General features: G+C 41.9%; 1 long non-coding RNA gene across 3 annotated transcripts; it reads left to right on the forward strand.

Moving 5' to 3' along the window:
• Positions 1-1,900: 1,900 nt before the first annotated feature.
• LOC106538090 (uncharacterized) lies at positions 1,901-9,120 on the forward strand. 3 transcript variants are annotated; one of them, XR_015696060.1, is made up of 3 exons: positions 1,912-2,645; positions 3,141-3,538; positions 7,127-9,120. It is a non-coding gene; the product is annotated as an uncharacterized LOC106538090 (long non-coding RNA). The 3 variants fall into 3 exon arrangements; XR_015696059.1 differs by having other exon boundaries at positions 1,913-2,645; positions 7,124-9,120; XR_015696058.1 differs by lacking the exon at positions 7,127-9,120 and having other exon boundaries at positions 1,901-2,645; positions 3,141-3,539.
• The last annotated feature ends 16,233 nt before the right edge of the window (positions 9,121-25,353 follow it).

Raw genomic sequence — 25,353 nt, forward strand, 5'->3', positions numbered from 1 at the left:
TATTCCTTCCGATGAAAGACTCGTTGAGCTCAGTGGGGCTTCCTCCCAGTTAATGGGCAACGATGTAGGATTACAGATTTAAGGATTACTTTTGATGTTACCCCACTCCTCTTGTTCAAAAATATCCGCGTTGACAAAAGCTGCCAATAAACACTAAGCAAGTCAGTCTCTTTTCTTCTCCTTGTCTGTCTTCTTATTCTTAAAAAAAAATTTAAACCAATCTTAAACTTTGGAATTTTTCTCCCACCCAAACAACCAGCTCCCCAGCAGCTCTTGAAAGCCGCCATAATTAATTACATTTCACCCTCCCAGTGGTTTGGAAAAGATCTAAAGGATTAAAATATCCCCAAGTCAGAAATCTGTTTCAGAACCGAAGAACAAAAAAGACCGCGCACAACACGTTCTTCGTCCTCAAAACAAAAAAAAACAAAAAACCCAACTGCATGAAACGGGCGGATTTAAATACGCCGGATCTTGCCGGATCGCTTCATTTTAGATTGGTTTATTTATTTTATTAATCGGAAAATAAATGCTGAAGTGGAAGAAAATACAGCTTTGGCGGAGCGGGGAGGACGAGAAAGGCTTTGGGTATTTCATAGGGGCCGTGGGTGCCACCAGTTAATGTATCTCGTTTGAAAACCGCACACCAAAATAAAAAATCTTTTCGGGTATTTGGGAGGTATTTGGTAGCGTGGAAAAGCCCCGCTCCGCAGTTTCCAAGGATCTCTACCGTGAGCTTTCACCCCCTGTATATACAGCGACAGGGATCCGGAGAGGAGCGAAGCAGAGAGAGAAAAGTCAATTTGTCAAAAGACCAACCAACGCTCTCCGATCTGAAGCTGGGGAGCTTTCGGTTTTTGCGCTTTAAAAAGCCGAGACCGGCGGCTTTCGGATTTTCGCGGGACTTCGCCCTTCATTATCCAGCGCTGGGTGAACGAATCTTTATCCTTGCAATCTTTTCAGTTCGAGTGGCCCACGGTGGCTGTTTTCGACGGGGAGATTTTTCTTAAAGAGGCCCCTTAAAGCAGCCAGTTTCGAGTAAGTCTGCAACAACTTCTTTCTTTCCGATCTCTCTCTCTGCCGGCCGGGTCCCGGGGATTGGGGCGGGGGGGGGAGAGAAGCAGGGAAATGTTGGTCTAGCTTCCTTCCCAAAACCAACATCGCTGAAGAAGAAAAAATTAAACCAGGGAAGCAAGGAATGAAAGAAAGAAGAGATTCCAGTCCAGACTCCCCCTTAAATAAATTTTCCCTTTCTAATCCCATTCAAAGAATATTCGCTGTTTCGTAAAGAAATAAATACTCTTTTAACACAGAGACGTACAAATCATCCACTCACACACGCACCCGCTTTTTTCTTAATTTATTCTGCTTTTTGAAAGTTTCAGAAATACAAACAACGGGATTGATCGGTAGCACCCATCCCGGATTTTTTTTAATGACATTCAACAAACTTCGAAGCATTTCTGCTAATAAATCGGAAAAGAGATACAAACACACGCAATTAATTAAAATGTCGGCGTAACAGCCCACTATCTTCTCAGCTCTTTTTTCCCCTCCCACAACTTCTGAAGTTTAAAATGTTTGATAGCACCAATGTCCCAGAACGGAGAACTTTACTGTTGGTGGAAAAGTGGGTTTTAAAAAAGCGAGGGAGAGAAATGTATCATTTCTGACGGCGACTGAATGATACAGTTGCTCCCTAATCAGTGTACCTGATCGAAGTTTGATCTAAAATAAACGCAAGTCCCGTCCCCCAACAATCTTTAAAAAATGTCAACCCCCATCCATCACACATATGTTCACGGAGCATGTGTGTGTGGTTGTTGCTTTAATGCTTTTAAGAAGAAGAAAAAAAAGCACGTCCCCCGGAATTAACTTTGGAGCTAAAATATACCGAAGGAATAAAAATAAATGTGAAGGGTTTGTTTTCAAAATCTCTACGCAACGTAGCTTGTGTTGTGACTTCTCCAGAGAGAGAGAGAGCTTTGGGAAATTCTTCCTGAAGGTCGTTTAAAAAGAAACCACATCCTGCCTACCCGTGAAGAGTTTCAGCAAAAGCTAAAACTAAACCTGGTTTGAAAAGCAAAAAAGCAATAACATCAACCACCACCACCGATGATGGGATGCGATTTGTTTTTAAGATTTCCCCCCATCTCTCCCTCCCTTTTCACTTGCCCTCTAATGACGCTCAGCGGTCCCGGTGAGGCCAAGGAGTTGGGGGGTCCTCACGTGAGCTGCTTGGCAATGAGACCCCCCCCCCACGGCATTTCACCCTCTCGCGTGATGGATGACCTTCGCCTACCTACCGGGATACCTCCAGTATCCGGTGATGCGGCAGGCGCGCCAGCGAGGCGTCCAATTGGAGCCTCCTAGCACTCACCTGTTCTTGCGGGGCGGGTTGCGCTCAACTTTCAGCCATTCAAAAGTTCCCTCCGCAGCCTGGCCCCTCGCTGCCCGCCGACGAGCCCGGGGGGGGAATCCCTCCTGCCGCTCGGGCTGGGCCCGGAGATCTTCTCGCTAGGGAACCTGGTGGGTGTCCCATCAGCCGAGCTCCAAAGGGCGATCCAGGCGGTCGCACAAGCTGGCGATGCGGAGAAGAGGTGGCGGCGCTGGCAGGGAGGAGGAAGCCGAAGTCCTTCGCAAAGGTAGGTGGACAGAGAGGCCGAGGTCGCGCGAGGAACCGGCCATTCCCAGGGCCCGCAGCAAGACAAGGAGGCGGGGGGAGGCCGGCGGAGATCTCCCCTGGGGGATCTCGTCCCCGATGCTGCCGTTTCGACGGCGCTGCCTCTCCAGCCGTGCTGCCCTCCAGGAGAGGGTCGCTACCAATTGGCCACCGGTCCTTGTCCCACGCACATAGGCAGCTCTAAATGGGGACCATCCGTCATTGTGTCCTGATGGCTCACACCCCCCCCCGTCCCCCACCTTGGCCCTGATTCCTCCTGGTCAAATTGGACATTTCCCCGCTTCCCAAGGAGGCGGAGGCGGGGGTTGGGGGGGGTTGAAAAAGAAAAGCCAGCTGACATTCGATACAGTGGCAAGGGGAGAAGCCACGTGACGGGCGTTTGGCCAATGGCCAAGGTTCACCGAGAGGGAAAAAGGCACTGTTTGATGAGCTCATGGCAGCAATTTGTAACTTTCAGTCTCTCTCTGGACAAACACACAAGAGGGATGAGAAAGAAGAGGCTCCTTTCTCTCTCTCTCCCGGCTGCCAGAAATAGACACAGCCGGCCCGCTTCCCTCCCCTTGGCTGGAATCTCTCTTGGGAAGTTGAAGGTGAGTGAATCGATCGGTTTTTATTCTGTCCGCTGCTGCATCTTCTCGGGCTCGGCTTCTCTCCTGCAGGAGCAGCTGCTGCTCTTTCCTTTTCCCCTGCCTTCTCCCTCCCGAAAGTGGATCTCGGTGATGCTAAATGTCTGACCATAAGAGCCGCTTCATCTTAATTTAGCTGATTAAATTTACAATTACTTCTGCAGTGAAAATGGATGACTCCCCAACCCCCCTCCCTGCTGCTCAGTGGGGGATGCATTACAGTGTTAAGGTGAGGGATTACAACTTTATGCTACAGTATTCCTGAAAAGTGTGTACATTGGATGTGTATTGTGGCAGCAGACCACAAACACATTATCTATCTATCTATCTATCTATCTATCTATCTATCTATCTATCTATCTATCTATCTATCTATCTATCTATATCATCTATATCTATCATCCATCCCTCTGTCTGTCTGTATCATCTATATCTATCATCTATCCATCTATCATCTATCTGTCTGTCTGTCTGTCTATCTATCTATCTATCTATCTATATCTATCTATCATCCATCCCTCTGTCTGTCTGTCTCTATCATCTATATCTATCATCTATCCATCCATCATCTATCTATCTATCTATCTATCTATCTATCTATCTATCTATCTATCTATCTATCTATCTATCTATCTATCCTAATGGTTAAGTTGTTAAACTAGGACTCAGCAATCTAGGTTGTATTTTGCCTCCAATCATGGACTTTGATCCATTACTGTCTCAACCTATCTTGGAGGGTTGCTGTCATGTGGGGGGAGGGGAGGGAAATGAAAGCCATTCTCTATGTAGGCTGCTTTAAGCTCCCAGAGGAGGAAAAAAGTGAGATACAATTGAAACAAACAATAAACAGCACACCTAATAAAGTAGCTCCATAAAGAGACATTATAAGGAGAACAATCAGGTTGCTGCTGCTATTAATGACAGTGCTTTCATCCTTGAGACGTGGGCATAGTTGCAAGGAAAACCACCTGCTTGGGGATACGGATTAGTGTCTTTGCTTGTCTCATAGAGGGATTTAATAGGTATCTGCAAGGATATTTTTAATTGAAGTCAAGAGATGTTTTGGATGCTTCCCCATGCTCTGAGTTACTCTCCCCAGAACACAATAAAGCCGTGGGGATTGGTTGTATACAGAAGAGAAAGGAGGGAGGGAGGGAGATTTATGTTCCTTCTTTGAATGACTGTGGAGGAGGGGTGGAAGTCTCTCCAGTGTAATGGAGAAATCTTCAGAGCAACAGACCTACCGTAACCTTTCAGTAACAGATAGGTAAAAAAACCTGGTGATGCCATGATGAGTATATTATTAATAAGAATAAGGTCACTCAAAAAAATCAAAGGTAGTCTTCACCTTCTTTATTCCAGGTATATTTCCCAGAGACGATCATTCCTACTGAAAAAGAATTAATCTAAATTACTATTAATAAAGGACAGTTAAAAATTAATTGACCTTCCAATCAGTCATTTCAACTTGTTAACATGAAATGAACACAGCACTCTTGCTTAAAAACCAACTCGTGTTCAGTTTTTTTTTTTTTATTGGCAAGGTTGATGGGAGAGGGAGGAGAGAGAGAGAGAAATGTTTAAAGCTTTGAAGGAACATTCAGAGAAGCCTTAGGAGAGAGAGAGGGAGGCCCTGATTATACCTGTTCTTCAGTTGTTAGATTAAAACAATACTAATTACTGGCATATTTGAACATTTTTTTAAAAAAAATGACACATTAAACAAAAAGTCAGAAGGTGTCAAGAGGTATTTTATTTAAGCAGGTTACAAACTCAGCTTGAAAGTGTGTGGCACACACACACACAATAGCCTTCTGTTTCTCCACTCAGAAGAAAATTAAACATTAAAGTTTTTTTCAAATACATAAATGCGTTGTTTCAAGGATAGAGAAATGCTTCACCCTACTTCCCGCATTAAATCAATTTACAAAGCTCCGTCATTCATTGGTGAATGTTCAACCCACTTGAGAATTAGGCCTGTCTCAGACATTCAAGGTAATCCCTGGATGACGTCACTGGATGAGTCACAGCTAGAGGTGTGAATGTCTTCCAATCAAAAGGATGTGCATGTTTTGAACATTGAGATAGCGGTTTCACAAATGTAAACCATTGTCTCATGTTGAAGGAAACATTAGCATAAAATTAAGAATCGTGATAGGGAAGTTGTTGCAAGTAGTTTTTCAGGGATGTAAATCTTTAGGTTTGATTTTTTTTAAAAAAAGGGTTACATTGAAGTAGGAACGTAGCACTGGGCCATTTATTAAACAGCTGCATCTTTGGGGCTGCCTTCTACAGCTGCCCAGCAATTCCAGGAAAAGGCCCATTGCTTTAAAGACTGTCAGACAGGTGTTCTATTTGCATCCTTGTATGCCCCAAAGCATCTTTTTGGAATTGAACCTGAAGCACTGCTTGATCTTATTATTGATATAGCTCAGATTTAACTTTGTTGAATCCATTGTAATCCATTACAATCCCGGCAGTTTCTTTATTGTAGCATAAAAAGAACCATATGAATGGTTCAAAGATAAACTTCTATTTTAACCTCAGCTCAGCTTTTTCAGAGGAATCAAATTTGAATATTTGGGTTATTGAGAAATAAACTACACACACCTGTGTATGTTGGTTGCTCCGTAGAGCAAATCCACTTTCTGAGTCTGCTCAGGATGGCTGGGCTCCCATGATATTGTGTGCAAGTCACAGGTGAACTTATAAAATGGCATATGGCTCTGCATATGAAACAGGTGACATACACCTGTCCAAGTACCATTTGTGGGAAGGCCATGTTATGGTAATAGAATTTGAAAGAAAGAATGTTCACCTAGGCTCAATAGAGCTCTTTGTGGCAGATTAATTATATAATTGATTGCAATTCTTATTATGTGGATAATAAAACTTGGCAAAAGTCTAGACTTCTCTGTAATTTTTCTTCTCTCTGCTCTGTACAAGTAGGAATAAAAAAAATCCTGGCCTCTCTACACATTGTTGGATTCCTATATAGCATAACAGTCAGAGATGAATAGTGTGGTAAGCCATCAATTTCTGAAAAACCACAGATTCCTGTGTCCTCTCTCTAGAAAAAGAAATTAAATGGCCTTTAATTTTGCAGTGTTCCATTATCTTAAAGATTTATAAGGCATTCTTAAGATAAACCCTCATAAAAGTTATATTCATATATAATATTACAATGAATTTATCACTCCACTGTAAGTTACCATTTGAGGTCGCTATTATTGAATTGCAGAGATGTATTCGAGAATGAGTTTAATAGATACATGATCACAAAATGCTCCTTCTGGTCCAAACTTATGACCTGTTGTTTCCATAAAACATTTGGGGCTAGTAAATTACACATTAAATTTAAACTTGTTACTTAGCCTTAATTTGCCTGCCTCAGAAATGGAAATGATAGTAATAAGATTGACTATCCACACTAAAAAATGTTTCAGCCACTCTAGTACAGTGGAATTTCTAATATTTATAGAGTTTCCTCGAACAAGGGTTGGAGCATTTTCTTGAGTCTTAAAATTGTTCACATTTAAAGAAATCTCTAGCCCACTGGGAAATCTAATAAAATACTGAAACGTAGTATTGATTTTATGTTTTAGAAAAACAATCTTCTGTTGGTAGAAGCCATTAGGTTTCAAATGGGTTGGTGAGGTTATTTCCCATCTGTTTATTTCCTGCAGAGCTACTCTGTACAAGTGTGTGTGTGTGTGTGTGTGTGTGTGTGTGTGTGTGTGTGTGTAGGGGGAGGAGGGAAGCAATGGTGATATTGATTAATTCTTACAGAATTCTCTCTTTTTAATTTGCACAGCAGCTCTTTGTCAACTCCGAATCTGATGCAGATGGGCCTGAAATGTCATACACTGGGTGTGAGCAGAGGAGCAACTATTGGAGAGAAAAAAAATGGGTCAGAAAAACTACACAACACTCGTGCAACCTCTGTTATGCTACGAGGCTAAAAAAGGAACTGAGAGCTATATTTTCCCTGACAGAAGAGGAACTTGCTGTATTTCCTGACCTATAGCTTTGCTCTGTTCCATTCCAAATATGAAAAGACCCGTCTCTTCTCCTGAGCGTTGGGGTAAGCTGGGAGCGAGCCCAGCAAATGTCGAGTTGATCTGGTGATGTCATAGTGGGAAGCATGTTTCTTCTGTACAAATAGTCCTCAGTTAACAATGGTAATTGAGAATGGAATTTCCGTCCCTAAACAAATATGGTTATAAAGCATGATGTTATGTGAGTGCATCACTTAGCAATAGCAATCTCAGCAGTCCCTATTGCTGAAGTTAATTGAATCCCACAGGTTATTAAGTGAGGACCCATCTCAATCTAGGCCAGTGATGGCAACTCTTTTTGGCACTGAGTGCCGAAAAGGGAGCGTGTGTGTGCAATGCGCCCCGGAAGAGAAACTGCCTAGTGGGCATGTATGCACCAGGAAATGAACTTCTGGTTTCCAGCATGTGCATGCACCCCGGCCAGCTTGTCTTATGGTTACTGGGGTGCATGCGCACATGACGATCAGCTGGGTGGCACGCATACGCACAACGGAAAATGGAAGACCATGTGCATGTGTAAAAATCAGCTGATCAACACACGCGTATGCACGCCAGAAACCAGGGAGAGGATTGGGCGATGCTGAACATGCCAGCCAACATAGCTTCATGTGCCACTTTGGGCACACGTGCCATAGGTTCACCATCACAGATCTAGGCCATTCCTGACTTGGTCTCTCCCAGCCCCAAGCTCCAGGAAGGCAAGGGACTGCCTCTTTTGCCTACTGTTGAATTCCACCCCCTCCCCACCTGTCCCCCACCAACTCTTCCCTTTAAGCCACTCACCTACCTGCTACTGCCAGCTGCCCCACTGCCCAATTCTGTCACTCCACCTACTGTACTGCCCCCTACAACCATACTTGCTGGAACCTTCTTTCACCCCATTGCCTTTTGCATTAGGTCAGATGGGGTTATTTGCACTCTGTTCAGAAGCTCCATTTACGCCCTAGCTGTGGCTTCCATTTGTGCCTCACCGAGGCTAGAAAGGATCTTCTTCAATGCTGGCACAGCCAGGTCCTTTCCCACAGAGGGCTTCTTTTGTGAAAGAAAGCTCGGGCGGGGGCTTGAATGGAGGTCCTGGCTGGCTGGTGTGCAAATGCTGTGGTGGGTATGGCCAGGCAGTGGGGGAAGTTAGCAGCAGTGGGTAGGTGAGTAGCCAAAAGGTAGTCATAAGGGTAGGTGGGCACAGGTGGGCCTACATTTTATTCATATGACAGTAGAGATGTTGATGGAACTTCAGCAACTTCAGTTGTAAGTCCCTTCATTCAGTGCAGAGGTGGTATTCAGCCAGTTCTCTCTGGTTCAGGTGAGCTGGTAGTGGCGGCTGCGGGAGGTTCCGCCTACCCATCCCGACATAATGCGCGAGCACTGCGCATGCACAGAAGTAATGCCCATTTACATTTGCGAACTGGTAGGGAAGGTAAGTGAATCCCACCGCTGATTCAGTGCCTTTCTAACTCCAAATAGCTGTTGAATGAGTGAATGTTAAGTGAGGACCATCTGTATAATGTGGAACTGTCATTGCATATTTTTGTTTTTATTATTGCTATTTTTTTTTAATCAGATCGGTGGCCGGATAAATCTTTGACATGAATGAATAATGAGGGCTACTGAGTATGTGTGTTTTAACATCCTATTCTAAAAACACAAGATGTGAATGCGTTCATATACATTTAGCCTGAATTGTTACATTCAGTGGGCTTACTTCCACCTGTTGATAAAATTACAACTGAAATAAACATGTTTTCACAACAAACTAGAATGTGGTGTTTTCTCTGGGATACAGCATGTGGTGGAAATGAAACACAAAGTGTGGAAGAGAAAAGATGCTGTTTAGCTAGAAACCTAGAAAAATATTAAAAAATATTTCAATTATTAGAACTAATATTAATGCCTTGTTTGAACATGTACATAGATAATATGCCTCCTTTCTCCTGCTATTTTAATCTGCAATCATCACCATCCTCAGGCAGTATGACAGAGTGGTTGGTAGAGTCAGAGCAGAGGTGGGTTCCTACCGGTTTGGCCCGGTTCGGCCAAGTAGGTAGTAACTCGGCCGGCCACAGCCCCGAACCGGCTCTATCGGCAGCACCATAGGCAATGCCATCTTGTTTTTTGCCTACCACCTTCTTTTTTACCTACTGCGCATGCACATGAGCGAACCGGCAATAGAAGAAGCCGGAACCCACCCTTGAGTCAAACCATGGAGCCGCATGCAAGAAAAATAATTTTAAACTATGCGTCTTACCTCCATGACTTGAGCCTCAACAATTTGTCTTCTGTGATATTTTGAGAGCAGAAATATGCAGTTTGAGATGGGTGGGATAAAGCTGCATCTCCACTTTGACCTTTTGGAAGCATTTCCCCAACGTATTTTCAAAACTCAGTAAGCACACGGCCTTCAGAAGTTTCAGTTATTTCCTGTTATTCTGTTGCCCTGAGGTTTCTTCATTACATTTGGGCCACAGAATGGCTCCTTCAAAATAAAATGTTTCTACCTACAGTCTTGAAGATTGTAATCCTCCAGTCAAAAATTATAGGGATGGGACACCACCAGGCTGGCCAGATTTTTGTAGATGAAAGTTCTTTGCATCTGCTCTGGGCTACATGATGGCTTGACAGAATCCACTATAAAATGTGAAGTGGCAGCTTGTGTTCTTTCATCGTACACAGCCCAAGGAGGTGGCTCAGATCTTGGGCCGTATGAGCACTGCCACCTGTGGGCCTGGCTCCTGATCTTGGCATCCTCTAATTGAGGCAGCTGCTTCACTTGGTAGAGCAATTCATGAAGATGTGCATTTGGGTCTTCGGGTAGGACCTTCCCACCTTTGCTTTCAAATTGCAGCAGCTTCAGATAGATCCGTTGCCATAAAGGTCACAGAAAGGTAACCAAGGGCATAGCATTAAGCATCTCCACAGCATGAAAAAAAGCCACCGTATGTCCTTCTTTCTCTACTCTTCAAAATCATATTTAAAAGTAGCAAAAGCCCTGACCAAACTTTTAGAGGAGTCTATAATTAAACACACATGAGCAGGGTCAGATTTGCTTTAAACTGATTTTAAGATAATTATCTTTTGGATTCCTGGTGCCCAAGTAGGCAAAAGAGAAAAGAAGAGAAAATATATAACAGAATGGACTATCCCTTTTCCAAAACATACATTTTAAATGGCCTTTCCAAACTGGGAGTTCAGATCATGTGGCAGGTTTGGGGTGGCTATAGGGAAATGTTATACAAAATTAGTTAATATAATATAGTATAGATTAGCATAGCATAGCATAATATATATGTAAAGAATAACTGTTAGACTATTGCTATCCCCAAGCAATGTTGTCGTAAAGTACAATGTCAGTTCCAGTTGCCAGTTGTTAAATGAAGATTGGCTGGGTTGTTAAGTGTGGACCTAATGCAGGGGTATCAAACTCAAAGCCCATGGGCCAGATCCAGCCTGCGGGGGGCTTAGATCTGGCCTGGGAGGGCTGCCCTGGAAACAATGAAGGACCGGCCCATGGTGCCTCTGCCAGTGAAAATGGGACTTGTGAGAGAGCTCTGCATGGCCCTTGCGAGCTCTGTTTTTGCTAGCAGAGGGTAGCAGGAGGCAGCCGGAAATGGAGTTGGGGGCCTGTTTTTGCTGTCAGTGTGCTCAGGCCATCACAAGTGCCCCCCAACATGAGTGATGTTGAGCTGGCCCCACACTCACCAGCCCCCCCAGGTCAAACACAACCCACACAGGCACAGTATATGAGATACCTTGCTCAATAGTAGTAACTGTGGGAGGGATCTTGGAATCCTAGTGAACAACCATTTAAACATGAGCCAGCAGTGTGCAACAGCTGCCAAAAAAAGCCAACACAGTTCTAGGCTGCATAAACAGAGGGACAGAATCAAGATCATGTGAAATGTTAATACCACTTTATAATGCCTTGGTAAGGCCACACTTGGAATACTGCACTCAGTTGTGGTCGCCACAATGTAAAAAAGATGTGGAGACTCTAGAAAGAGTGCAGAGAAGAGCAACAAAGATGATTAGAGGACTGGAGGCTAAAACATACAGTATGAAGAACAGTTGCAGGAACTGGGTATGTCTAGTTTAATGAAAAGAAGGACTAGGGGAGACATGATAGCAAGTTTCCAATATCTCAGGAGTTGCCACAAATAAGAGGGAGTCAAACTATTCTCCAAAGTACCTGAAAGCAGGACAAGAAGCAATGGGTGGCAATTAATCAAGGAGAGAAGCAACCAAGAACTAAGGAAAAATTTCATGACAGAACTATTAATCAGTGGAACAACTTGCCTTCAGAAGTGAGTGCTCCAATACTGGAAATTTTCTTTCTTCAGAGAAATGGTTATCTAACATTTGTCTGACATGATGTAGGGTTTCCTGCCTAGACAGGGGGTTGGACTAGAAGACCTCCAAGGTCCCTTCCAACTCTGTTATTCTGTTATTCTGATGTGGCCTTCAATGAAATCGAGTTTAACACCCTTGATCTAATGTGATTGTAACTTCCAACTTCCTGTCAGTTTCCCCATTTTCTTTACTTGTGAGAAGCCAGCAGGGACTGTCTGAAATTCCAATCACAAGGCCACAGCTTGCTAAAATGTCATCATGACCTGACTACAGGGATGCTGTGAGGATCCATTGTTAGTCCCCCTCATTAAGTGCTGTTATAACATTGAACAGTTGTTGAACTCAATCTTTCTCTCCTCTTTTGTAAGCAATTTTGAATAATAATAATAATAGTCAAAAAAACACCCTGACCTACTAGGAAACGCTTTTAGTACAAATATTGTCTTCCCCTTTCAGTGCTCTTCCACAGCAAACTTTTCTTTTATTACAACAGGCTGCAGAAATTAAAAGAAGAGATGCTATTTAGAGTTAGTGCTTGCAAACAGGATACTGTAATCCCTCTGGGGTCTCTGCAATTCTTTCCAACTTTTGATAAGGACAGATTGGAGCACAAAGAGAACTCAAAGCAACCCACTCACACATGGAAAGTTGTTTATTTCTGACAGGCCTTTTGAGGGTTTTTTGGGGGGGTATTATTTATAGACTCCCCCTAAATTGAGCAAGATTTTTTTTTCAAAGGAATGCATTTCTGTTTCAATTTACATTGGTTTATAATGTGTTACTCTCTTCACCTTTAAGCCAGGAACCGGCATGCTTAGTTAGAATGTGTTCTGAGTTGTACTGGCCCCTGATCTTTCCTAGGGAGAATTGCAAAAGGCTTTCTAAAGGGGTGGTTAATTTTCCTGGCTTTGTCACCTTGCTTTGCAACCTGAGTCATCATTGAAACCAAAGAACTCTGGGAATTGTAGTTCCATGGTGATGGGAAACCCTTTGCGATCTCACGAGCTCATTCTTTCATTGCATATTATGTAATGTCTAATTGTAGCTCCGTTGTAAGAAACCATTTTTTAAAATAACATTTTTATTTTCAAACAAACACAAACACACAAAACATATAACATAAAAACCTCTTCAATTGCATACAGTGTGTCGATTTGTTACAAGGTCTTTCTGTGTCCTTTCCATAGTCATCACTTGAGCTTTATCAAAATTCACATATTGTCAATCAAATATCTTTGTATACATTATTATTATACTTCATTTATTTGATTATCACTATTGTTTCTCCATTTTAAACAAGGTATTCGAAATATGTATCCATTTATATTATAATGATTCATTATATCATCTTCAATATATCCAATAATAAAGAATTTTTATATCCTATTCTAAATCATTCTATGATTTTAGCATTGATAACATTCTCTAATGATTTTCAATTCCATGTTTTTTCCATTATTAGTATCATCAATTCAATATACATGTATACAAATTGTTATAATTGTTAAACATCCATTAAGCATAGCTGTTATTACATCCTTTTTATATGAAACATGTTAAATTTGAAGTAAATTTATATTATGGCATTTCATTACATCATCCTGAAATCATCCAATTATATTGCATCTTTATATTCTATTCTATATAGAATTTTTTATCTTTTATAAAAGGGTTTTTCAACATCATCTCCATCATCCTCACTTAAAGTTTGTATAAAATTTCATATTATCAATCTAGTATATATAAATGCTTTATTATCATTATTAATCATTTATTTGGCTATAGCTATTATTACGTTGTCTTATACATAGTACTCAAAATTTAAATACATTTAACTAAATTTTATTGTGATATTTCATTTCATCATCCTGTAACCTTCCAGAAATAGTTCAGTCCAATATCTCTTGCAATTTGTAGAATCTGTATTCTAAGTGTTTTCATGATAAGTCTTATGTGGACTTTTCTTGACAACTTGTTATTCATTGCATATCTTATAAAGATTCGAAACACTCTATCTGTTCCTTTCATCAGCTTAACTTTTGTTATCGCTGATGCTTCTGCCGAAATTACTCTCATTGTTTCTGTCAAATTTTCTCCCCTTTCTTCATCTATATTTTGACATTTGAGATAGAGTTCCAGCTCATCGATCTCTCCTTTCCGTATTTCGCACTTATCATTTCGATTTGCTGTAAGAGTCAACAATTTTCTTATCACTTTCATATGGCTCTGTGGTTTTTTGAACTCTGTCCTCAAATTTCATTGTTGTTTTATAAGTATTCTCAAGTCTTTCCTCCGTACCTTCTGTATTTTGATCTATAATTTCAAGTCTCTTTTCAATTCTCTCTGTGATTATTAAGACTGTTTGAATTTCTAGCATAATTCTTTGCAATGTTAGTCTCTTCTCCATATTGGGCCATTTTTCCAAGTTATAGACACTGCCACTAAAACATCCAAGGCTTTTGCTAGGTTTCAAACAAATTCAGTAAAGTTTTTCAGGTCAAAGCTTTCTTTTTCCTTCAAAGAAACACATGTATAGCCATTGACCCTTTCAGTAAACAAAGCCAATAGCTTTGTATTATCAGATGTTGCCAAGTGTCTAGCCTCTATATGGCAGTGTTACATTCTTTCCCTCTGTTTTTGCCTCTCTTTCTAAACTCCGAACTCCAGAACAGAAGAAGAAAGAAAAAAATATTTAAAGATAACAATCCGGCTGAGCCTTGCGAGTAAAGAAACTTTTAATCCACAAATACAAAAAATGGAAGAAGTATAGAGGAAGAAGGGGAAAAAAGACCAGTCCAGTTTAAAAGTAAGAGGCATTTGTAAAAAGTCCATCCATAGAAAACAAACAAAATTAAAGTGAAAAAGATAACACTATAGTTTTAAACCAGTGTTAATTCGCCGCTTACTTCCTTCTATCTTCAATTTTATTTTAACTAAGTCTTTTGGGTTTTCTCTTCTCTAATAATAAGGATTTTTCTCACCATTTCGACATACTGTCTCTCCTGTTCTGCTTCCATTTCAGGGAACTGTCCCAACCTTCTGCAGCCATTTTGACTGCTTCTCTTGTAACCGGCAAAAAGAGCTTTCTCCTGGATCGATCAGGAACTTTGTGATGTCCCTGAGATCAGCAGGACCTGCTCTTCTCTATCACCGTTCCTTCAAAATGGTTTAGATCCAAAAAGGACCGTCCAGCAACAGAGATATCAACAGCAATCCTGGAGCCCCAAGATTGCATGTCGTGTCATTGTGACATCAAGTCCCCTCTAGAAACCATATTTTTGTGTACATGCATTTTTTCATATTTATCTCTTTTAAATCTCACTTTTTGTCCTCCACAATTGTTGGATTATGGAATTGTTCTTGAGTGGAAAAAAATCTATACAGGTAGTCCTCACGACACAATTGAGCCCAAAGTTTATGTTGCTAAGTAAAATATTTGCTAATTGAGTTTTATGATATTTCTCGCCATGGTTGTTAAGTGAATCACTGCAGTTGTTAAATTAGTCATCTGATTGTTAAGTGCATCTGGCTTCCCCATTGGCTTTGCTTGTCAGATGGTCGCAAAAGTTGATCATGTGACCCCAGGACACTGCAACCATCATAATTATGAATGTTGTAGCCTGCTAGAGGCCAGTGGAGCTGGTGGCAGACTCATACAGTGAGGAGGTTTGGAGGAATATGGGCCAGTCCTGGAGCCTGGGGAAGGTTCTGATGAGGGCTCGGCATTGGAGGCAGAGATGGGGCCTGGGCCGTCTGATATTTATCAGCTGCCTTCAGAGTCGGAGATCAGTGGGGCAGAAGAACAGCTGGAACCTGTTCCGAGGCCGACTCGGGATAAAAGGCACAGGTGGATGGTGAATGGCCCCTCCCATAGAGAATGAGGAGGAGCGAAAAGGGAGTGGAGTTTGCAGAAGACAATTAGTTCACGTCATTAGTGTGAATATTTGTTCGTGACCCTCAGAGACTCCTTGCCAAGTATTTTCTTGTACAGCATTGCGTTTGGAAGATATCAGCCTGGCAGTTCTCCAAGCCTGATAAAGTCTGTGGTTGTAAATTCACCTTTGAAAGACTGTTTGCCGAGACTTTGCTGGATGTGAATGAGAGGAATTCACATTAGCTTAATAAAAAGGGGTTTTGTCAGGACAAGGAGACTCCTTCGTGATTTTGTAAAGCCTAGGTCAGAACAATGAGCCAGTGGCCAAGCACCTGAATTTTGATCATGTGACCATGGCAAAGGTCCTAGGTGTGAAAAACGGTCATAAATCACTTTTTTCAGTGCCCTTGTAATTTTGAACGGTCACTAAATGTACTGTTGTAAATCGAGGACTACCTGTACTGTTAAGTCATATACTAGGCATATGAATACTACTGCTGCCCAGTACCTGGATGAGTCTTCAGACTCAGGAATTGCTATCAGATTCCTGACAAATTAGGACTGAACTTTTCACAAAGACAGAGAACTGTACAAGAACCCTGCTGAGGTCAGTAAAACACAAAACTTAACATCTATCACTTTTGACCAGTTTGGCTGTGATGCTGGAAATTGTAGATCAGCAACATCTGGAGACTACAGATCTCCCAACTCCTGGTCTGTCAGATATTAAAGTGTAGTTAAAGCTTTCCCACAGTTTTAATATTCAAGACAAAACAAAAACAGACACCAACTGTCCTTTAGATTTGGTATAAATTGTGGAAATAGGCATCTTCTTGTGTGAAATCTTGATGCTTAAAACACTTTGGAGGTCACTATGCAGCCTGCAATTAGTACAGCAAATTACATCTTATTTGAACACCGTGGCTGGGAAATTAAAGTGGCCCTTGATGACATAGAATACCATATATTCCGCCGTATAAGGCGACTGGGCGTATAAGATGACCCCCTACTTTCAGGCGTCCGTGAGAAGGCTGAAGGCCTCCACGCTGCTGGGCTTTTGTAGTTTGAGTTCAGCGCCTTCCTCCTCCAGACCTCCAGCCAGACCTTACTAAGCCATCCCAGCGCTCAACCATCCACGTGCCCAGGCGAGGAGCGCCGAGTTATCGATTGAAAGGCCGGCGTCTACGCTGGTGGCGGCGTTGCTTTTTCTTTTCTTTTGTTTTTTTTTTGGTATGGCCTTTCTTATACCCGGCATATAAGACGACCCCCGATTTTTGAAATAATTTTTTGGGGTTAAAAAGTCATCTTATATGCCGGAAAATACTGTAGTTATGCAAATACAGTTCAAGGCTCCATTAAGGGAAGTACATGTCAAAAATCCGATTTGGCTCCTTATGCCATTTTACCCTGACACTTGTATTAAAAATGTAACATCCAATGACATTTTCATGCACATAACGTCCAATGTAACGCCCGATGGCGGATAAATTTACAAGGTGGTGGGGAAAATTTTTGGGCAGGTCAAAAAGGAACAAGAACCTTCCCTTCTCTTCTTCATTAGTCAATGTGACCAGTTCTGAATCAGAGGTGGGTTTCTGCCAGTTCACCCTGGATTGGGCAAACTGGAAATGGCAGCAGAGGGAGACTCCGCCCACTTGCCTGGACCCTTCTGCACATGCAGAAGTTGTGGATTCTCTTTCGTTGGGCAGATTTAAATAGAGAGTGGATGGTGATCTATCAGGGTGCTCTAGCAATGGATTCTTATACCGCCATGGGTTAGATCAGGGGTGTCAACCTTGTGTCCTGCTGGCCAGATATGCCACATGCTGGCCACGGCCACCCCCATTTTTGTGAATTTGGGGATTGCAATATGTCATGTGACAACAATGTGACGCTGCGAGTTTGACACCCCTGGATTAGATTATATGAGCTAAGAGAGCCTCGGTGGCGCAGTGGTTAGAGTTCAGTACTGCGGGCTGCTTCTGCTGCTTGCCGGCTGCCTGCAATTTGGCCTCACCAGGCTCAAGTTTGACTCAGCCTTCCATCCTTCCGAGGTGGGTAGAATGAGGACTCAGATTGTTGGGGGCAATAGGCTGACTCTGTAAACCGCTTAGAAGGGGCCATAAAGCACTGTAAAGTAGTATATAAGTCTAAGTGCTATTGCTATCTGCAATGTTTCTTCCAATGGTTACATGTTATGATTCCATTATATCATTGCATTATGTTGTAATTGTGATTATTCATCATCATTCTAACCGTTGGCTATCCACTGCAGGATGAAGGTCTCTTCGGCATGTTTCCAACCAATACAGTCCTGAGTTTCCCTTTGCCAGTTAGGCCCACAATACCGGTAGTTGCTGATGCTGTCACTCCATCTTGTTTTATGTCTCTTTTGTGGGTGCTTTTTATCAAGTGGGATCCATTCTAAGACTCCCTTGATCCACCTGCCATCAGTTCTTCTTTCTATGTGACCAACCGATTTCCATTTCAATTCTCCTACTCTTTTGATGGCATTGTATATTTTTGATGAGAATCATCATAATAGCAATAGCACTTAGACTTATATACTGCTTCACAGTGCTTTACAGCCCTCTCTAAATAGTTTACAGAGTCAGCCTATTGCCCCCAACAATCTGGGTCCTCATTTTACCCACCTCGGAAGGATGGAAGGATGAGTATAATAATAATGATGATGATTCATCTTTTATTAGTGGTTACATTATAGTATTATTACTATTATTACTATTATTTTAGCACTATTATTATTTTCAATGACATTCCCGTCCCCCGAATTTGGCTTTAATTTCAAGATGACCAATCAATCTCATCTTACAAGAAGAAGAAGAAAAAGAGGCTAATCGTTTAAAAAGACAGCTATGTAATTATTCCAAAAAGTTTATTAAGTCTTATTAACCACTTTTGCTGTTCTCTTATATCTGTGTACCGGGGTGGGTTCTGGCTGCTGCCACTGCCGGTTTGCTCAGGAATGCATGCATGCGAGCTTGATGCGCACTATGTGCGCATGTGCAGTACTGGAAAAATTCTTCTGTCCATGCACAGAAGCAAAAAAAACAAGATGGCAGTGTCTATGGCATCACCGATAGAACCGGTTCGTGGGCATGGCAGGCCAAGTTACTACCTACTCGGCCGAACCACTTCAAACCTGTAGGAACCCACCTCTGTTGTGTACACATCGAATAACATACAATTGTACAAATGGTATTACAAACAATACAGTATTGAAAACACTTACATTAATATTTTTGAATCTGCTTTCATTACACTTCTTAAAACCCCACACTGCTTCTTAGGGTTCTTCGGGGGAAAGCTTTAACCATTAAAATCAACAGCAATAGAGGTTTAGTGAAAATATATCCCAAGGGTCAAACTGGAGCTATATTGTACTGTATTAACTGTTCATTTAAATGTCATCTAGGAGAAATCTTCCTGCTGCAGGGCTGCATTAAGAGGCCTGCTGAGGAGCTGTATAGGAAGAAGCCCATCCAAAACCCTATAAATACATCCAATTATGTTACCATGGCTAGAGATGCTTCTGTGTTGTGCAGCGTTTGGATCATTTTTGTGGAAAGAACTGGCGTTTGGCCTTTTCAGCAAAGACCGTCCCGGCGCTCTAGAGAGCAATATTTGTCAGCTCTATTATCAACCCTTCAGCCAATTTCTTTTTCTGTTGGCTTCCACTGCTTTGCTTAAGTCCCCCCCGCCAAGTACCTGTCGTTGTTACGATAGTTCTGGCTACCTCTCTACATGTCAGTGTTGACAAATATGTATCGAAGGGTAAGCAGCTGGTTGAAAAGCCTTTGTAAGGGCAACTGTGTCTGGGCCGGACAAAGCTGGACAATCTGTAGATGGCAGGCAAAAGATATAGAAAATGAACTCTTCACTACCGTCTCTAAGGAGACATAAAAGAGTGCTCTCATTGTCTTTTGAGCAATAGAGCAGGGATGAAAGATGGCTATCTTTCAATACAGGTAGTCCTCAACTTATGACCACAACTGAGCTCAAAAAATATGTTACTAAGTGAGAAATTTGTTCAGTGAGTTTTAGCAATAACAATAGCACTTAGACTTATGTACTGCTTCACAGTGCTTTACAGCCCTTTCTAAAGAGTTTACAGAGTCAATACATTACCCCCAACAATCTGGCTCCTCATTTTACCGACCTTGGAAGGATGGAAGGCTGAGTCAACTTTGAGCTGGTCAGGATTGAACTGCTGGCAGTCGGCAGAATTAGTCTGCAATTCTGCATTCTAACCACTATGCCATGGAGTTTTATCCCATTTTAGGACTTTTCTCACCACATTTCTTAAGTGAATCACTGCAGTTGTTAAATTAGTAGCCCGGTTGTTAAGTGAATCTGGTTTCTCTATGGACTTTGCTTGTCAGAAGGTCACAAAAGGGGATCCCATGACCCCGGGACACTGCCACTGTCATAAAAGTGAGTCAATTGTCAAGCACCTGAATGTGAATCACGTGACTTTGGGGACGCTGCAATGGTGATAAAATGTGAAAAATGATCATGGGTTTTTTTTTCAGGGACGTTGTAATTTCAAACGGTCACTAAATAAATTGTCGTAAGTCGAGGACTTCCTGTAAAGCCAAAGTGCTGGCTGGAACTCTAGAGTTGAAGCCCCACCACATGTATGTATGTATGTATGTATGTGTGTGTGTGTGTGTGTGTGTGTGTGTGTGTGTGTGTGTGTATATATATATATATATATATATATTATTTATCAGCACAAATACTACACACACACACACACACACACACACACACACACATATATAGTGGGGCTTCAACTCTAGAGTTCTCTATATGTGTATATATATATATAAAACCTATGCAACCTGTGTGAAAAGAAGGTGGGGCTTTGACTGTACTGTCACATTCATCATCTTGACTATTTATTTGTTTATTTATTAGACAGGGTCTTATTTTCTTTTGATCCCTGAAATAAGCGCTTGGCCTTATTTTCAGTGAAGTCTTATTACTTTTGAGGTGCAGGAGGCGGTGAGTGTGGTCACCTCCTGGCTGCTGCTGTGTTGCAATATTTTTGGGAGAGGGCTTATTTTCGGGGAAGGGCTTATTTTAGCGCATGTGCTCAAAAACCCAATTGGGCCTATTATCCAGAGAAGTCTTATTTTCAAGAAAACAGGGAACATACCATATTTTTCAGAGTATAAGTTGCACCTTTTTCCATCAAAAAAAGAGGCTGAAAATCTGGTCCATCTTATACGCTGAATACAGCATTTTGGCCTCCCGAAACCCTGCCCCCTTCACCAAAATAGCTGTGCAGAGCCTGTAGAAGGTTTTCAGAGAGCTCCTGGGGGCTGGGGAGGTCAGACATGAATGAAAAATGGGCCGTTTTTTGCTAAATTTGCCCCCCCCCCAGCCCCCAGGAGTACTCTATAAGCCTCCTAAAGGCTATGCATGCAGTTGTTTTGACAAAAAATGGGCCCGTTTTCACAAAAAATGGGCCATTTTTGGGAGGTTTGCAGAGTGCAAAAACTTTTTAAAAAATTTTGCCTCTTCAAAACTTGTTGTGCCTTTTACTCCAGTGCATCTTATACTCCGAAAAATACAGTAATACTTCTCCTATTTTGCCCAAAACAACCCTGCGAGGCGGGTTGGGCTGAGAGAGAGTGACTGTCCCAAAGTCCCCCAGCTGCTTTCATGCATAAATCAGGATTAGAACTCACAGTTTCCTGGTTTCTACACCAGAACCTTAACCACCACACCAAGGCATTTTCTCCTGATTTGAGTGCCACAGTTTGCCTTTGAAAGGCATACTAGGAATACCATATTTTTCAAAGTATAAGACGCAACAGAGTACAAGACGGACCAAGATTTTGAAAGTTTTTGCACTCTGCAAACCTCCCAAAAATGACCCATTTTTCACAACTTTTTGCTCTCCTCAGCCCCCAGGAGCACTCTGGAAGCTTCCTAAAGGCTATGCACAGCCATTTTGGAAAAGGGGGTGGGGTTTTGGGAGGCCAAAAATGTTGTATTCACTGTATAAGATGCACCCAGATTTTCACCATCTTTTTAAAGGGAAAAAGGTGCATATTATACTCCGAAAAATACGGTATATTCCAAAAAGCAGTGGAGATACCCGGCAAAAAGCTATTTGTTATTTCTTTTTTGTCTAGTGATTTATTTAATTTATACCCTGCCGTTCCACTCTAGCAAGACACTCCTGGTAACTAATAATATTTTTTAAAGTATGAGAAGCAAAATCAAAATAGAATGTTAAAAAATAGTCCTAAATTAAATCCTAAATTTAATGAACAGATGAAAGTCTGACAAAAGAAATGCATCACAGAGGAACCATTTTCACAGCTATTTATTGATGAGTTGACTTCTGGGTCTCACAGAAGACTCACCCAAAATAACTTCTGGGCCTTACACAAGTCTCAGAAGTCATTTCACCAATTAAAACAGCTGCTCTCGGTGCTGAGAGAATAGAGGACAAACAGATCTTCCTTTTTTGGTATATTCAAATTAGAACTTGTTAACTGGTAGCGGTCTCTGACTGTTACATTCCAGGCCTTCAAGAACATAAATGCCCGTAAGGCCTATTCTCTATTAGGCAAAAATATTTTAATTTTTTTCCTATTTTTAAAAAACTTTGATGTGATTATTTAAAATTTATACTGCGGTTGTTTTATAGGTTTTTTTTTATAATTTCATTTATTGTTGCTGCTTTAATCTATTTTATGAGCAACTTTAAAACATACTGGACATTTTTAATTTTTGAATCAAAAATACATTACAGCACAACACTGTATTCTACAGTCAAATGTAATCAGTAGGTCTTATTCCCTGATAAAAATACAGGACTGCAGACTCAAATATGAATATAGGTACCCAAATACCAGAGGTAGTGGCATTTAGGCCTGGGTCGCAGAACTGACAGCGACTCAGGCTGGCCATACCCCCTAACCAGTTCCCTAGTCGCTGCTCCCATTGCTGGCATGCTGTGTAGTAGTGTGCGCGCGTGCAGAGTTCACTGTAAATTGTTCTGCGCATGCACGCCTGAAGTGAACCAGTAGTAAAACTGGCAGCAACCCATCTCTGCCAAATACATATATTCCTTGATCTTCTTAGAGGAGGCCCAAATAAAAAAAGTATTCAGCTAACTTAAAACCTATGGCATTGGCTTGGGGAAAATGCATATTTCAGTATGACTGTTGTCAAAAAGATTTGGTCGTACTCAAAAGAGTGCTTAGGAAGTAGTATATCCACTTATTTGTCATTGTTGTATGAGAATGACCCCCTTGTTTGCAGAACAAAAAAAAATCCAATGCTTGTCTGTCTCTTACACAAGCCAATATGAAAGGCGTGGGCAGGTGTGTGAGCTGTGGCTACACAGCCTTCCGAATTCGTGAAACGTGTTTTTCCTGAGATCCCGTTTGAGGAGAGCCAGCTGTTTCTCAATGCTTTTAGCTCCAAGAGAAGGAGGAGGAGGAAAAAAACCCTCTGGGCAGAAACTTTCTGCACGTCAGCTCGGGCTGATGATGGATTGCCCTGTGAGCTGGAGGGAAGTAGTTTAGTGTGGGAAGAATCTCTATATAGGAAGGTGTAACAAAATCCTCTTTTGCAGCAAAGTGTCTGCTTTAAAATTGCTACAGGATGGTGGGAATCTGAGGCTGAGGAGATAAAGCCAACTCGTGCAAACTATGCAATAAAAGGGTGGGGAGAGAAGAGAAACCATGGCAAAGAAGGGATCCTGGAGCAATGAAGGAACAACATATATATTATAACATATAACATACGAACATAATACCTATATTATAGGAATGCATAATAAGAGTGTAATGTGAAATAAATTTATCCCAAACTCTCGCAAAACATAGAAGTTGTACAGTAGCTATCTTCTTTATCTCTAACTTTTAACATATTTGTGATTCTATGTCATTGTCATCTTTGTGATCCTCACTATTTATATCTTCTCATCTGATAGAAACTGGTGGAAGAGACAGGAGATTTGGATAAGTGCATGTCAGTGGAATCATAACCAAAGCTTGATGGTTTAGGAGAGGCTATTGGGAGAGGAGCGTCTAGTGGTGTATTCTGTAGTGAAGCAAATAAGAAAGCTTGCTTTCCTCTTCGAGCTTTCTTGCTTTTATTTCCTTCTTTCTTTCTTTCCTTCTTTCCTTCCTTCCTTCCTTCCTTCCTTCCTTCCTACCTACCTACTTACCTTTTTTCTTTCTTTCTTTCCTTCCTTCCTTCTTTCTTCTTTCTTTCTTTCTTTCTTTCTTTCTTTCTTTCTTTCTTTCTTTCTTCAACTATCTCCTAAGGTCGTTCCTCTCATCAAACTGTTGTGATCTGCTTAGTTGGAAGAATATTTGTTTGTTTGTTTGTCTGTTTGTTTCCTGTCTTTATTATTTTCACAAATAATTGAAGGCACATATCTGACACTTCTTCTTCTTCCTATTTTCCCCATAACAACAACCCTGTGAGGTGAGTTGGGCTGAAAGAGAGGGACTGGCCCTAGGTCACTCAGCCAGCTTTCATGGCTAAGGCAGGACGTGAACTCACCATCTCTTGCTTTCTAGCCCTGTGCCTTAACCACTAGACCAGTGATGGCGAACCTTTTCAGCACTGAGTGCCAAAAAGGAGTCCGCGCATGTGCTCGTCTGGGACATGACCCGGAAGAGGAATTGACCAGGGGGCATGGATACCCCAGAAAATGCACTTCTGGTTTCCAGCGGGCGCATGTGCGCTGGCCAGCTAAACCTCCGGTTACTGACACTCATGTGTGCATGACAATCAGCTGGCTGGCACATGCCAGCTCATGCTGGAAAACAGAAGATCAGCTCTTCCAGTTTCTGGCACTGCCGCACGGACAAAGGCCAGCTGATCATCTCATGTGCATGCCTACCGGATGCCTGAAAGAGGAACAGGAGACGTTGGGCGTGCCAGCCGACATGGTTTCACGTGCCACTTTGAGCACATGTGCCATAGGTTTGCCATCACAGCCCTAGACTAAAGTTACTGAAAGACTAACTTTTGTTGGCTTCTTTGCTGGATTTGATTCAATGGCTTCTGGCAGCCTTGAGCTGGGTTCCTTGGCATGCTTCCTTTGCACATGAATTCATGAGAATTCAGAAGAGATCCTCCGGCTACAGAATTGCATTCCTGGTTTTAAGATCTGTGTCAATGCACAAAGGTGATTTAACTTTCAGTGCATCCAATTTAATTTTAAGTGGTATACTGATATAGCAATATTGACCCATCTGCTGGGTTGAAGAGACTGGGTGATGGGAATGTGAGGCTCATTTCACCCTTTCCCACTTTTTATATCCTGATAAGTGACACTTACCAGCAGTGGCAGGAATAGCGTATTTTACACTGCCTCTTCTGTGGCAGATGCATGGCACTGCACCAACTGCCAAAAGGTTAATTGATGTTTCAGGCAGATGTGAACCCACCACCCACCTTCCAAATACCCTCCTTTTTATGCCCAAGTCACCAGATACTACACCCCATTATTGCCTGCACCTGGGCAGACTACTCCCATCACACCATCCTGATGAGCAAGTTGGGGAGCGATGGGAACATTTAAAAAAAAATTATACTGCTTGCCCTGGTGAACAACCTCATTGAAAAGCACTACAGATGTCCAGCACTGCTGTGCAAGTGACATGCACTTTGGATGAAAAACAACATCAGATCAAAGATTTCCTTTTCTCTCCTTAGAATGCGTTAGATGTAGCATGGGAAAAGGGCAGTTGGCAAAATACCTCC

The sequence above is a fragment of the Thamnophis sirtalis genome, unplaced genomic scaffold (genome assembly GCF_051295495.1).
Source record: "Thamnophis sirtalis isolate CommonGarterSnake01/CBP01778 unplaced genomic scaffold, rThaSir2_p1.2 scaffold_3, whole genome shotgun sequence".
In the NCBI taxonomy this organism is placed as follows: Eukaryota; Metazoa; Chordata; class Lepidosauria; order Squamata; family Natricidae; genus Thamnophis; species Thamnophis sirtalis.